Raw genomic sequence first — 12,774 nt, 5'->3', positions numbered from 1 at the left:
CAGGGCTCACCCAATAAATGGCAGAAGATTTAAAACAAATGTAAGAAAGTATTTCTTCACACAATGCAATCAACCTGTGGAACTTGCTGCCGTGGGATACTGTGAAGGACAAAAGTGTAACAGAGTTCTAAAAAGAATTAGGTAAGTTCATGGAGGATAGGTGGCTATCAGACAGGATGGCTATTAGACAGGATGGTCAGGGCCTCAACCCCATGCTCTGGGTGTCTCAACTTCTGACAGCCAGCAGCTGCGACTGGATGACAGAGAATGGATCACTCAGTAATTCTCCTGTTCTGTTCACTCTGTTTGAAGCATTTGGCACTGGCCACTGTCAGAAGACAGATACTGGACTAGATGGACCATTCCTCTGACTATATAGCCATTCTTGTGTTCTTTGACTTATAGTAATAAAGTTAGTGCTTTTTATCTGCGAATCACATCTGTTAACAATAGTGGCTGCTTCTTTGATTTTACACATGGGGAAAACTGAAGGACATAAGAATGGCCATACTGGGTCAGACCAAAGGTCCATCTAGCCTAGTATTCCGTCTTCCAACAGTGGCCAATGCCAGGTGCTTCAGAGGGAATGAACAGAACAGGTAATCATCAAGTGATCCACCCCATCGCCCATTCCCAGCTTCGGGCAAACAGAGGCTAGGGATACCATCCCTGCCCATCCTGGCTAATGCCGTCGATGGTCCTATCCTCCATGAATTTATCTAGTTCTTTTTTAACCCTTTTTTGGGCAGAGAGGCTACATGATTTCCTGAGGAAACTAGGACAAGACCCATGGTCTCTTAATTCCCATAACATAGCTCGGGGGTCGGCAAGTCGCCTGGGACAGCGAACCGCAGCCAGTGGGAGCCGCGATCGGCCAAACCTGCCGACGCAGCAAGTAAACAAACTGGCCCGGCCCACCAGGGTGCTTACCCTGGCGAGCCGCGTGCCAGAGATTGCCGACCCCGGACCTAGCTACTGGACCACACTGGCTGTCTACTAGCCATTATGCAGTTACATTTCAAATGTAATGCATTTATTTGGCAAAACAATGCTTTTACTATTTGGGAGAACAAAAATAGGGAGTGGTCTAAACAGCAAGCTGACCACACGTCCCAAGCATTGGTGAACCAGCCACCCCAGGTCAGTAGAGGCTGAGAGAAGGTGTCCTTACATTGCATTCCAGCAATTCCCCTCCAGCCATGAGTGGGATGCTCTAGAGGGAGCCATACACAAGCCACATGTCCATGATGTGGGCTTTGAAGGAGTAGGGAATGAGAAGGGCAAGTGAAGAGCTCCCAGAAGAATCATAACAGCCTTGGTTTCAAATTGTGGCTTGTTTTTTTTTTGCCCAAATTGTTTGAGATTGATGTTGAAGTATTTCTAGAGAAAGGTGAATCTATCTATCATTTAATAGCACAATACTTTCATCTGCATGTTAATAATTCCAGCACATTTTGGCTTTTAGTGATTTTTGTAATGGTAGTGAGTGACAGCTGAGAGCCCTTGCCTGTGGAACAGCCCTCTGCTGGATATCAGGAAGAGCTCATATATTTTACAAAATAAAATGCTGGAACATCATTGAAGGCCTGCCCCTAACAGAGGTCAATGGGGAAAACTTCAAAATGTGTCCCATTCCGTAAATACACAATACATCGCATAGCGCTCATTTTCTATATAGCAATGAACAATTTTTTTTTTAAATAATGGTGTTAGCCACCTATATAAAGTACTATGATGATGGTTGTTTTACTTATGGCTAGGGTAGATATATACTCTGCATCAGTTGGACATGGCACCAGCTGCACAATTACCTAGGGCTAGGGAATCACGGCTTGCTATGCCAGTGAGCAAATGAGTCAGGTGGTTCTCAGATGTGGGTCTGGAATAGGCACATGCATGTGAACAAATGAACTGATGTCTGCATGGATATGTTCTGCTTCACCCCACCCCCCTACTTCTTTTTCCAGCACATTGAGAGTGACTCACACACAAGCAATCCTGAACCATGCAGGTCATGACCTCAGATAGTGAGCTGGTGAAAAAGGAGTATTTAAGAAATCATACAATTACAGGAAAAATTAAATTACACAGTTTTTGGAGGGAGTAGCTAAATTGGGGCTAATGAAACTGAGTCATTTAGACATACAGGCGTACCTGGTTTTTGTTCTCTACACACTATGTGGTTTAAAACCCACTCAAGACTTTCCAGAGCTTGGTTTTTATACCTGGGAAGAAGAAGAGTTCTGAGCTTAGGTTGAAATAATCCTGGGAAATGTAGTTCAGCAAGCAGCTACAATCATTTTAACAAACTGAATTACAGATTCTGATTGTAAGGATTTTTTCAAGTTAGTACTACATGGGGATAATGGTTTGGTATGCATCACATGATATAATTGAGCAAGTTTACTCAGAGTGGTTCCCTGCCACACACACATGGAAGTGAAACTTTATTTTGTAGCAATAGATAGGTTAACACAAGAGGTGGCCTGTTTCCCTAGAGCTCCAGAACAAGGAGTCAGGCAGAAACTTAGGTACAATAGGTAAATCTGAGATAAGTGTAAGCTTTGAACTCAGATTATATGCACCGTTTTGAACTCCTTAACTGGGTAGTGGTATTTGCTAAGGTTTTCCTAGGCTTTTCTACTTTAAGTTGTTTTTAAAGTAAGTTGAATTCATCTTTCCAGACCCTTTAATGAAGTGTCTCCACCTCAGTTAGTAATCCATATTCCTGTTACATAGGAGATTCATTCTCATGTCCAGGTGAAAGTATTCTTTCAAGACCAGCAGTACAACAGATCCTGCCAGTACAGCATCAAGTCTGTTCTATTATCCTGACCTATGTCTCAGAGGTACTCTACCCAGGGCCGGCTCTAGGCACCAGCAAAACAAGCTGGTGCTTGGGGCGGCACATTTTTAGGGGCGGCATTCTAGCGCGGGCCATGCCGCCCCTAAAAATGTGGCCCGGCCGCCCTAACTCACATCCGCTGCTGCCGCTCGCGCACTGCTGCTCGCCCTCCCTCCCAGGCTCTCAAACCTGTGAGGGAGGGGGAGATCCCGAGCGGCCGCGGCGCATGAAACAGCTGATTCGCATGCTGCGGCTGCTCGGGATCTCCTCCTCCCTTCCAGGTTTGAGAGCCTGGGAGGAGGGGTTTGAGAGCCTGGGAGGGAGGGGGAGACCCCGAGTGGCCGAGGCGCACGCGCTGCTTTTCCCTCTCCCTCCCTCCTAGGCTTGAGGGGGGGAGGAGGAGGCAGGGCTGGGGATTTGGGGAAGGGGCAGAATTGAGGCGGGGCCAGGGGTGGGGTAAGAAAAAAACGGGGGAGGCGGCCAAAATTGTTTTTGCTTGGGGCGGCAAAAATCCTAGAGCCGGCCCTGACTCTACCATAAAAGATCCCACATTCCTTCTGCCTTTGAAGAACATAATTAGGGCACTGACAAACATTTAACATCAGATTTTCAAAAGGCTAGAATGGTGGGAGCTGGCAGGTGTGGAGCACTTTTGAAAGTCTGGCCACTTCATTAAAGCACCCAAATGGGAACTGAGCTCTTGAAAATGTGGCAACAAGGGCTCAATTCTGCTACAGCACACACTTTTAGTATCTGATTAGTAAAGTTTCCCATTGAAATCAGGGGGACGACTCATGGAATAAAAGTACTGGTCAGTGAAAGTAAAGGAGAGAGGGGAAGCCAGCCCTTAATTCATGGAATGTGTCTTTTCTAGTTTGGAACAATAAATAAACTCCAAGGCAGCACAACTTACGTAGAATTAAATAAATAAAATAATTTGGGCTAGGCCAGGAGCTAAGTAAATTCAAATCTTAGCAGCACAATTATTTATATGACTTACCAGCAATACTTATCCCATCCAAAAAAGAAGTTCCAAGTAGGCAATCTTTGATTTCATTTTGTATGAAATTTTTTCCAAAGGACTTATGGAATATGGAAGTAAAGATTTCAAAAGCAAGTGCAACCTGGAATGATTCCCACCACCCCTTTAACCTTGCATCCAATAGAGACAAAGTAAATCACTTCATGTTAATTTGCTGCTGAAAGAATCCCTTCTGCAGATAGGGGTCTGGCAGCACATGTACTCACGCAATATAAAAAAGTGTCCAAGGACAGTCAGTCATTTACTGTTTGCCAAAAGGTGCTATCATCACTGAGACTGCCTTTGAAGGAAGTAGGAGCTGGATCTAGACTAGGGCTGAGATATGGTGCTTGCCATGAGGTGTAGGAAAAGGGAGTGTGGACAAGGAAAGCTAGAAAATATAGTTGTTTCAGACATGCTGCAGTTAAAGCAATGTAAGAAAAAGCATTGTAACAGGGTTTACTCACGACTATGCACTCCCTCATGGCCAGGCATGGCATCACAGTGTCCTTGTGGGGTAGCAGCCCTTGTCAACAATCACTATGGGGCTGCGGTGGTTTCTTTAGATAACTCATCCCTTCAGCCAGGGCACAGTCTTTAGTCCTTCTGGGTCAGCTATCCAAACTAAAGTTCAAAACTATCTTAACAGAAATAAAAAGCTTCCACGCTCTCCACAGCTCTTCTTCAGCGAGGTCACATTCAGCCTGCAGCCCCCTCGCTGGTCTCAGCTACCCTTGTACACCACTTCCTTGGGGCTGGTAGGGGAATCCACTCCCAACCTCAATCCTGGGTTACAGCCCAGGGCCCCGTACTGCACAGTTAAGTCAAATCCTCTACCCATATTTCAGTTTTCCCTGTGCTGTTTCCTTTCTCACCTCTTTACTTCCCTTCTGGGTCTCCCAATCTGTTCCCTGGTTATTCAGAGCACCTCCCTACTCACTCAAGACCCTGCAGGCACCTTCTGACTCCCTGCATTCTCTTTCTTCCAGCCCTTCCTTAGCTGGGCCCACTTAATAGTTAAACCTGGAAATGCCTAATTTCTCTCAGGTGGAAGCCATTCTGTAATCAGGGTTGGCTTAGTCAGGGGATCTCTATTATTATCTCAGAGTGCTGGATGATCTCTGAGTGTTGTTCTCTCTCTCTCTAAATATATGTGTGTGTGTGTGTGAATTTTATTGTTAGGCTCTGGCCCTGACCCTCTTATACCAATCACTGTAACTGACTCCTATTCTGGGTTATCTGGATTCTTCTAATGATATTGGGCCAGCCAATGGTGCCATGTTGCAGTCCATGAGCTGAGGATCTGGCCCATTGTTCTCATGTTGGGCCGGATTCTGCCACCCTTATGTTGACTAGTACAATACCCCACAAGAAAGCCCCATTGAAATCATAGAATCATAGAATATCAGAGTTGGAAGGGACCTCAAGAGGTCATCTAGTCCAACCCCCTGCTCAAAGCAGGACCAATTCCCAGCTAAATCATCCCAGCCAGGGCTTTGTCAAGCCGGGCCTTAAAAACCTCCAAGGAAGGAGACTCCACCACCTCCCTAGGTAACGCATTCCAGTGTTTCACCACCCTCCTAGTGAAATCAGTGGTACTAGAGTGAGGTATTACTCAGTGTGAATAGGGGTGGCAGAATCTTGCCTATTATGTCTAACTATTCTTTCTACAGGTAGCAATGTAAATTCAAGGCTGTTTTCTAAATACTACACTTTTAAAAGTAGATTTTTTTCCCTGCCTAATGCAGCTGCCATCTTGTCCTTAAGATGCAGCATGTTACAGTCACTGTTTTCTCCGTCATGGGAAATTTCTATTTGTTCAGTCTTTGGGCCCAATTCTGAGAAGTGCTGTGCACCCACTAGTTCAGTGGGAGGGCAGGGTGCTCACTACCTTGCAGGAAGCAATTAGTGCCTCTTAGGATTAAGCCCTTTCTTTGATGTTTTTCCTTGACCTGAAATGAAAACAAATCTAGACTGAAGAGTATCTTTTACTCTGTGAATATGAGCATTAAAAACATCCTTCCTGTGACTTGGAATCACCTTTGCCATAGCCTGTGGAGGTTCTTCATCTTGTGTATGATTTTGTGTTTAGGTAACAACTGTAGCACCTCTGCCTTGTCTATTTATGTCCTGCTGCTTGTACATCAGTCTGTGTTGTGATCCTGTGTGTCATATCAGTGCACTTACATTTTCTCATACATTATACAAAGAAGTATCTGACAGATGCTCAAGGAGCAGATTTATACCACACAGATTTATATATGGGGAGAATTGATGCATTCTGACTTGTATATTTAGTATATGTTTTTGAAAGTCATAAAATTTCAACATAGAAGATAGTTTAACATTGTATTATTTTGCAAATGTCAGTCGCATACATGCTGCAATTATCTGTGCATTTGACCATCACCAACATGAATACACAGTCAAGTAATTGAAAACAATCATCCCACTAGATATGAAATTGTTCTTCTGTGAAAGGAGTTGTGCTGAAGGGTTGCCACATTGTCAGAAGTTCAGATGAATATAGGCCAAGATGAGCTTTTCTTTTAGCCAAAATGTTCCCCAAGGTTGGAAAGCCGCTGAAGGAAAATTAGGATTAAAGGGGGTTATTCGATGGCCCTTATTGATTATCTACCACAGTTTTGGTCTAACGGGGAGATGAAGCTGTACACAAAAGGAAAAGTACAGGCAAGCTTGACACAGACCAAGAGAGAGGAAAAGGAGAAGAAATGATGTGGAAAATATGCCATGAATTTTGTTGTGGTGCCATAATTGTTAGATGAACAGTAGGAGTAAGGGAAATATAGAAGATAATTATTTAGACCTAGTTGGAAGATCTGCTATTTTCTAAAAGGTATTTATGGACTGGACAGCCCAACAGCCTGTGGCATTTTATAAAACCTCTAGCTTTGTGAAACAGTTTTTATGATACAGGACAATAAACATAACAGTATCTAGTAGAATGGAGAAAACATCCTCCCCAAACAAAAATGGTGGAACAGTAAACTGGGTGCCTTGTATAAATATACAGGGATGAACATGAAGAAAAAAGACACTAAAAATTGTGAAAAGAAATCACCACAGGAAAAATATGTATCTCGCTTTCTGTGTTCTTTGACAGGTAGGATATGAATTTGCTCTATGATTAAGAATCGAAAACAGATCCAAAAATCAGTAGGTGTGCTTCTTCCAGGTCCAGTTATAAAGTAGCCAAAATCTCATAAGTGGGTCTAAAAATGGGATTTTTTTTCATGAAAAAATTGTCTTTTTGTTCAGAAATTTCCAAATTTGCCATTTTTTGGCCAGCTCTAATTTTAATACCTCATATCCAAATCAAACCTTAGCCCTGAATGGCCTCAGATGTGGATCCCAAATCTTGGCTTAAACCTAACTGAAAACAGAACATAACTGCTGAGCCCATCTCTCATTTTTATAGCTTTTCTTTCCTTTTCCTTTGAGTGATAATTGTTTCAGCTGTCTTTCTTCTGTGACATTCTTTTCTCCATGCACTTCCTTTTCTTTAATAGCTTTTCGCTCTTGTATTTCTCTGCTGTTATTCTCTATTTCCCCCTTATTTTTAACTCTTCCTTCCCTTCCTCTGTTTCTTTTATATTTCTCTGTGTAGTCTTTTTGGAAAAAGAGACATTCCTCCCAAACAAGTGATGCCATCATACTGTGAGCTGTGTCCATAGTGTACCAGTACAGGTAATAATAAATCAGATTTCAGTCATGAGGCCTAAAGGTAGGTAAGCATCCTTTTGTTGATTGGTGTGTGATACCATTTTGAATCAGGAACCAGATCATGAAAGGGATAATTTTAAAATAACCATAATAATGGTTGTAGCTGAAATAGCCTCTTACCTGTTCAGTCAGAAACTTTTTAAATTACAGAAATGACTGAGCTCCAACTCAATATGAATCAAGGGAGAGTATATTTTAAATTATAGTGTTTTTTCACTCTGTTAGATCAGTGACAAAGGGACAAAAACACTCCTCTGCTTGCTCTTCAAAGTTTTTTGTACAAAGAGATTGAAGTTTTTTATTTCCTAGGGCATATGATGTGAACAAAATTAATACGAATATGAAGCTGTCGAGTACTATAAGAGACTGCAATTGAATGTCTCATTCTTATTAGCAAGGAATTATATCATAAGTAAATTAGCATTCATTAACAAATGAAGGAAGTCTGCAGGAAAACCAAAGATACAAAATTTCCCCTTATATGAAGTTTTAATAGTGACCTAATTAGCTCTATGCAAAGCAATGACCTTTTAGCCTGAAAGTATGCTCTGCACTGATTATGGGCTGAAAATTGGCTTGTAATTTCTTTGAGTTGCCTGTTGCTTGTTTTGGGGCTTTTCTGGCTCTTTAAGGGTAGGTCTACAATTACCACCGGACCCAGAAGTAAGCAATCGATCTTCTGGGATCGATTTATCGCGTCTTGTCTAGACGCGATAATCGATCCCAGAAGTGCTCGCCGTCAACGCCGGTACTCCAACTCGGCGAGAGGAGTACGCGGCATTGACGTGGGAGCCTGCCTGCCGCATCTGGACCCGCGGTAAGTTCGAACTAAGGTACTTTGAATTCAGCTACGTTAATAACGTAGATGAATTTGCGTACCTTAGTTCGAAGTGGGGGGGTTAGTGTGGACCAGGCTTGTTGCTTCTTGTTTTGGGCTTCCTGCTTTAAGTGGCTTGAATTCATTGTAGCTTGTTTGGGCTTCCAATGCAGGAGTGGCTGCTGCTTTTTTTTTTTTTTTTTAATTTCCCACTGGAGAGCATGATTGGCTCCCGGATGCAAAACCCCTAAACCAAAAGAAAGGATCTGGAGAAGACTGACAGTTCCCACGGCCAGTGGGGAGAGGCCAACACTCCAGGTCAGCCTGATTGACAGGTCACTGCAGGCCAATGAGGGACGGGATTCAGGGAACCAAGAGCCTGAGGAAGCCGCCAACTCTTACTCCATGTGCTTTGGATCCCCCTCTCTCAGCACCAAGCTGCCATGTACCCACTCTCTCCTCCATGCCCGCCTTTAATATGAATGTCTTCCTTCAAACCCAAATCTTCCCACCAACAAAATGTTAGTGTCCATTCCTCCGACTTCTCTCCCAACACATGCTTAAAAAATTAGGGAACTAACCAGACACTGCACCTTACTTTGATGTTCAGGTATGTGGCTCTCTATTGCCTTCTTTCCATCTCCCTGCATTGGTATGTTGTCTACCTACTGTAAACTCCTTGGGGTCAGGGTTTGGGCCTTATTAGCCTTCTAAAGAGCCTGGCACAAAAACAACTATGCTTGATACAAGATAAATGGTGGGAGAAGGTAGCAGAAGACACTCAAATGTATGCAGAAACAAATGTAATGAAGAAGTTCTTTGAAGTTAGTCTATGTACATCCAAAGGTGGGCACAGGTTGGCTCATGATTGCTGATGGCAGGACAGTCAAAGACAAACATGGCATGGAACAGAGATGGATTGAACATTTTAGCAAACTACTGAACAGACCATCCTCAATTGAAACAAGTGCTATTAATCTGATACCTCAAAAACCTGTTCAGCACTACCTTGATTCACCACCCTCACTTGAAGAAGCAGAAAAGGCAATCAGTTTGATAAGCTCAGGAAAGTCCTCGGGCAGAGATGGAATACCAGCAGAAATATATAAATCTGTGGGTCCAAAATTGATAACACCACTCTAGAAGATCCTTATTGACATCTGGGACAATGAAGAAATGCCACAAAACTTCAAAGATGCCACAATTATTCCTTTATTTAAAAATAAAGGCAGCAAAATGATCTGTGATAACTACCGTGGGATCTCTCTCCTATCTGTTGCTGGAAAAATCTTTGCTCATATCCTCCTGAACCGACTGATTTAAGCTGTCTCAGAAGCCAACCTACCTGAGTCTCAGTGTGGATTCAGATCTGGTCATAGCACCATAGACATGATTTTCAGTATCAGGCAAATACAAGAAAAAGGTATTGAACAAAACATGAATCTGTTCAGTGTTTTCATTGATCTGACAAAAGCATTTGATAGAGTCAATAGAGAAAGATTATGGATGATCCTCAGCAAACTTGGTTGCCCATCAAAACTGGTAAAGATCATTTGTTTATTTCATGAGGAGATGCAAGGTCAGGTACTTTTTAATGGAGATCTCACTGACTCCTTTCCCATTTCAAATGGAGTCAAACAAGGCTGTGTCCTTGCCCCCACACTGTTCACCTTCTTCTTCACCCAAGTTCTCAACTATCCTACAGATGGGCTCAACAGAGGCATATACATCAGATACTGACATGATGGCTCAGTCTTGACTCTTACAAGGCTTAAAGCAAAAACAAAAGTAACAGAACTATTAATAAGAGAAGCACTCTTTGCGGATGATTGTGCCCTACTAGTGCCCACAGAGGGAGATCTCCTGTGCATTATAGATCGCTTTGCTGAAGCATCAAAATGATTTGGCCTCACAATCACCCTAGAGAAAATTGTGGTGTTGCACCAATCATCTTTACCGCTCTGTGCCATATTCCCTGGCATATCCATAAGTGGAAACCAACTAAAGCAAGTTGACAGTTTTACCTATCTCGGCAGCAACATCTCCCATGATGGATCTCTTGACAAAGAGATCACGAAAAGGATACAGAAAACTTCTCAGTCATTAGGAAAGTTATGTAAGAAAGCCTTGAAATCCCACAACATAACCCTCTCAACAAAAATAAAACTTTATAGGTTTTTTGTGCTCACATCTCTCCTCTACAGCTGTGAGACCTGGACACCATACAAATGGCATATCAAACAGCTAGAGGCCTTCCATATGTAGTCTCCGCACACCATCATGGGAATCTGCTAGCAGGACAAAATTATCAACCTGGAGGTTCTCCAAAAGTCAAATGCCATAAGCATAAGCGATGCGGGGGGAGGGGAGAGAGCAGACAGAGGATAGAGCCAGAGGTGGGCAGTTGGGAGCCTGGGGCAGGGGCCAAAGAGGCATGACAGAAGCGGTGGGTGATTGGGGAAGGGGACAGAACCTGGGGGGCAGGGGACAGAGCGGAGACGAGAAGATGCGGAGAGGGGAACCTGGAGCCCATGAGCGGCTGGCCAGCCTGGGGAGGAGCTCAAGTCACCTCTTACTGAGCTGCCTGTTTTTGGGAGGCTTGGGCTTGTTTTTGAAAGGCAGTGAAGCATATTTATCTTGTTAACTTGTCAACTGTCAACCTCCCCACATTCAAGTATTTTGAAAGGAAGGAATTTAATTAAGTAACAACTTTATAAATCTTATGATAAACATAATAAATAATTTAATTTTTACAACATAACATGGCTATTTTATAATCCACATATATTATCTTCAATTATACATAAACATAAAGAAAAATTAAATCTAAACAGGTCAGTCCCCACAGAAACACAGTGAGAAGAAACTCAGAGTTCCCAAAAGCTTAGGTTGATTTCATCTGTGTCTCAATTAAAGTTGTTGATCATTAAATCTATACAGTATGCTGAGTCAAAAGCAACATCTTCCTTCCATTTGCTTGTAGGAAACTGCTGAAATCACTGTTAGCCAGTCAGCTAAGTATATTGATAAAAAAAAAAAACCTGTTACAAGAAAATACAAAACTGAGAATAGCAAAATATAAACAACTCTTTCCCCATTATCACATTTAAAGAAAAGTTGGTGAACCCTACTAGTTTAGCCAAACTGTGTTAGTTAAATTGTCCCAAATCAAACAACATTCAAAGTAAGCAATTAAACTAGAAGAAATTATTTTCCCCTCCCCTGGCTATAATTAGCATTGCCCATGCTTCGCTGTTGGAGGGTTAGCAATATCACTAACCTGCTGCAAAATGCTTCAGAGTTGGGGAAAACAGCCTGTGTTCTGCCCCTGGGCTCAGCTTCTCCCAACTCACCCAGGGCACGTGGCCCTTTGTAAAGCAGCACCCTGAGTACTTGCTTTCATGGAGCCTGACCCCAGTAACCAATTGGAGCAGACCCAAAATTACCACACACAGACAATTCCAGAAGCTTCTGGATGTGGAGAGCTAAATCTGTCTAGCAACAATGACCCGGACACAACTCATTCCTACCCCCACCATAGGTCTCTTAAAGAGATATCTCCCTATTAGGCACATGGGTTACACCTACACTTAACTTAATGGCATTCATCTTTTTGTCTGCCTGTAATGCAATAATTTTTGAAGGCAGCATCCAATCAGTTCCCAGGTTTTACTGAATGTGCAGTTCACCAATGGGCAGAACCGTACTGCTTTTGGGGGGAAACTGAAAGGGGGAAAATTGGGTTAGCATCTGGTTAGCAGAGCCACAGCTTCAAGCACCTCTGCATTTGCCTAGGGATCAAAAACTGGTTGATGGAAGCTATTAACACCTTTCACACAAGCATACCCATCCTGTCTCTGCTACCTTTTCCAGACAATAAGAAGAGCTCTATGTAGCTCAAAAACTTGTCACTCTCACCAACAGAAATTGGGCCAATAAAAGATATTACCTCATCCTTCTTGTCTCTCTGCCTATCCTCCCAATAGAGTTTTACATGAATGACTTATCTCCCAGAGAGACAGCAGAGAAATGATAATGGCAGAGGAAAAAGGGCCATGGGAGGGCAGGGGGAGGAATGGCTAGCACAGAGCCTCTGGCATGAAGGACAGGGAGAACAGAGTCCCTGGAATAGAGATGGGAAGGAAAAGAGGAGAACAGAGCATGGTAGGGAAGAAGCAATGGGGGACACAAAGGGGGAACAAGGTAATGGGGGGAATGCAGCCCCTGGCATGGGGGGGGATAAGAGCACATAGAGCCCCAGGCATGTGGGGGCTGGTGGAGGAAGTTGCAGGGTGTCCCTGAAATAGAGACAGATGAGAGGGTGGCATACAGGGAGCTTGTGTGGGA

This window comes from Trachemys scripta, chromosome 11 (assembly GCF_013100865.1).
Source record: "Trachemys scripta elegans isolate TJP31775 chromosome 11, CAS_Tse_1.0, whole genome shotgun sequence".
NCBI classification, from domain to species: Eukaryota; Metazoa; Chordata; order Testudines; family Emydidae; genus Trachemys; species Trachemys scripta.
Note: the sequence above shows the minus strand (reverse complement) of the source record.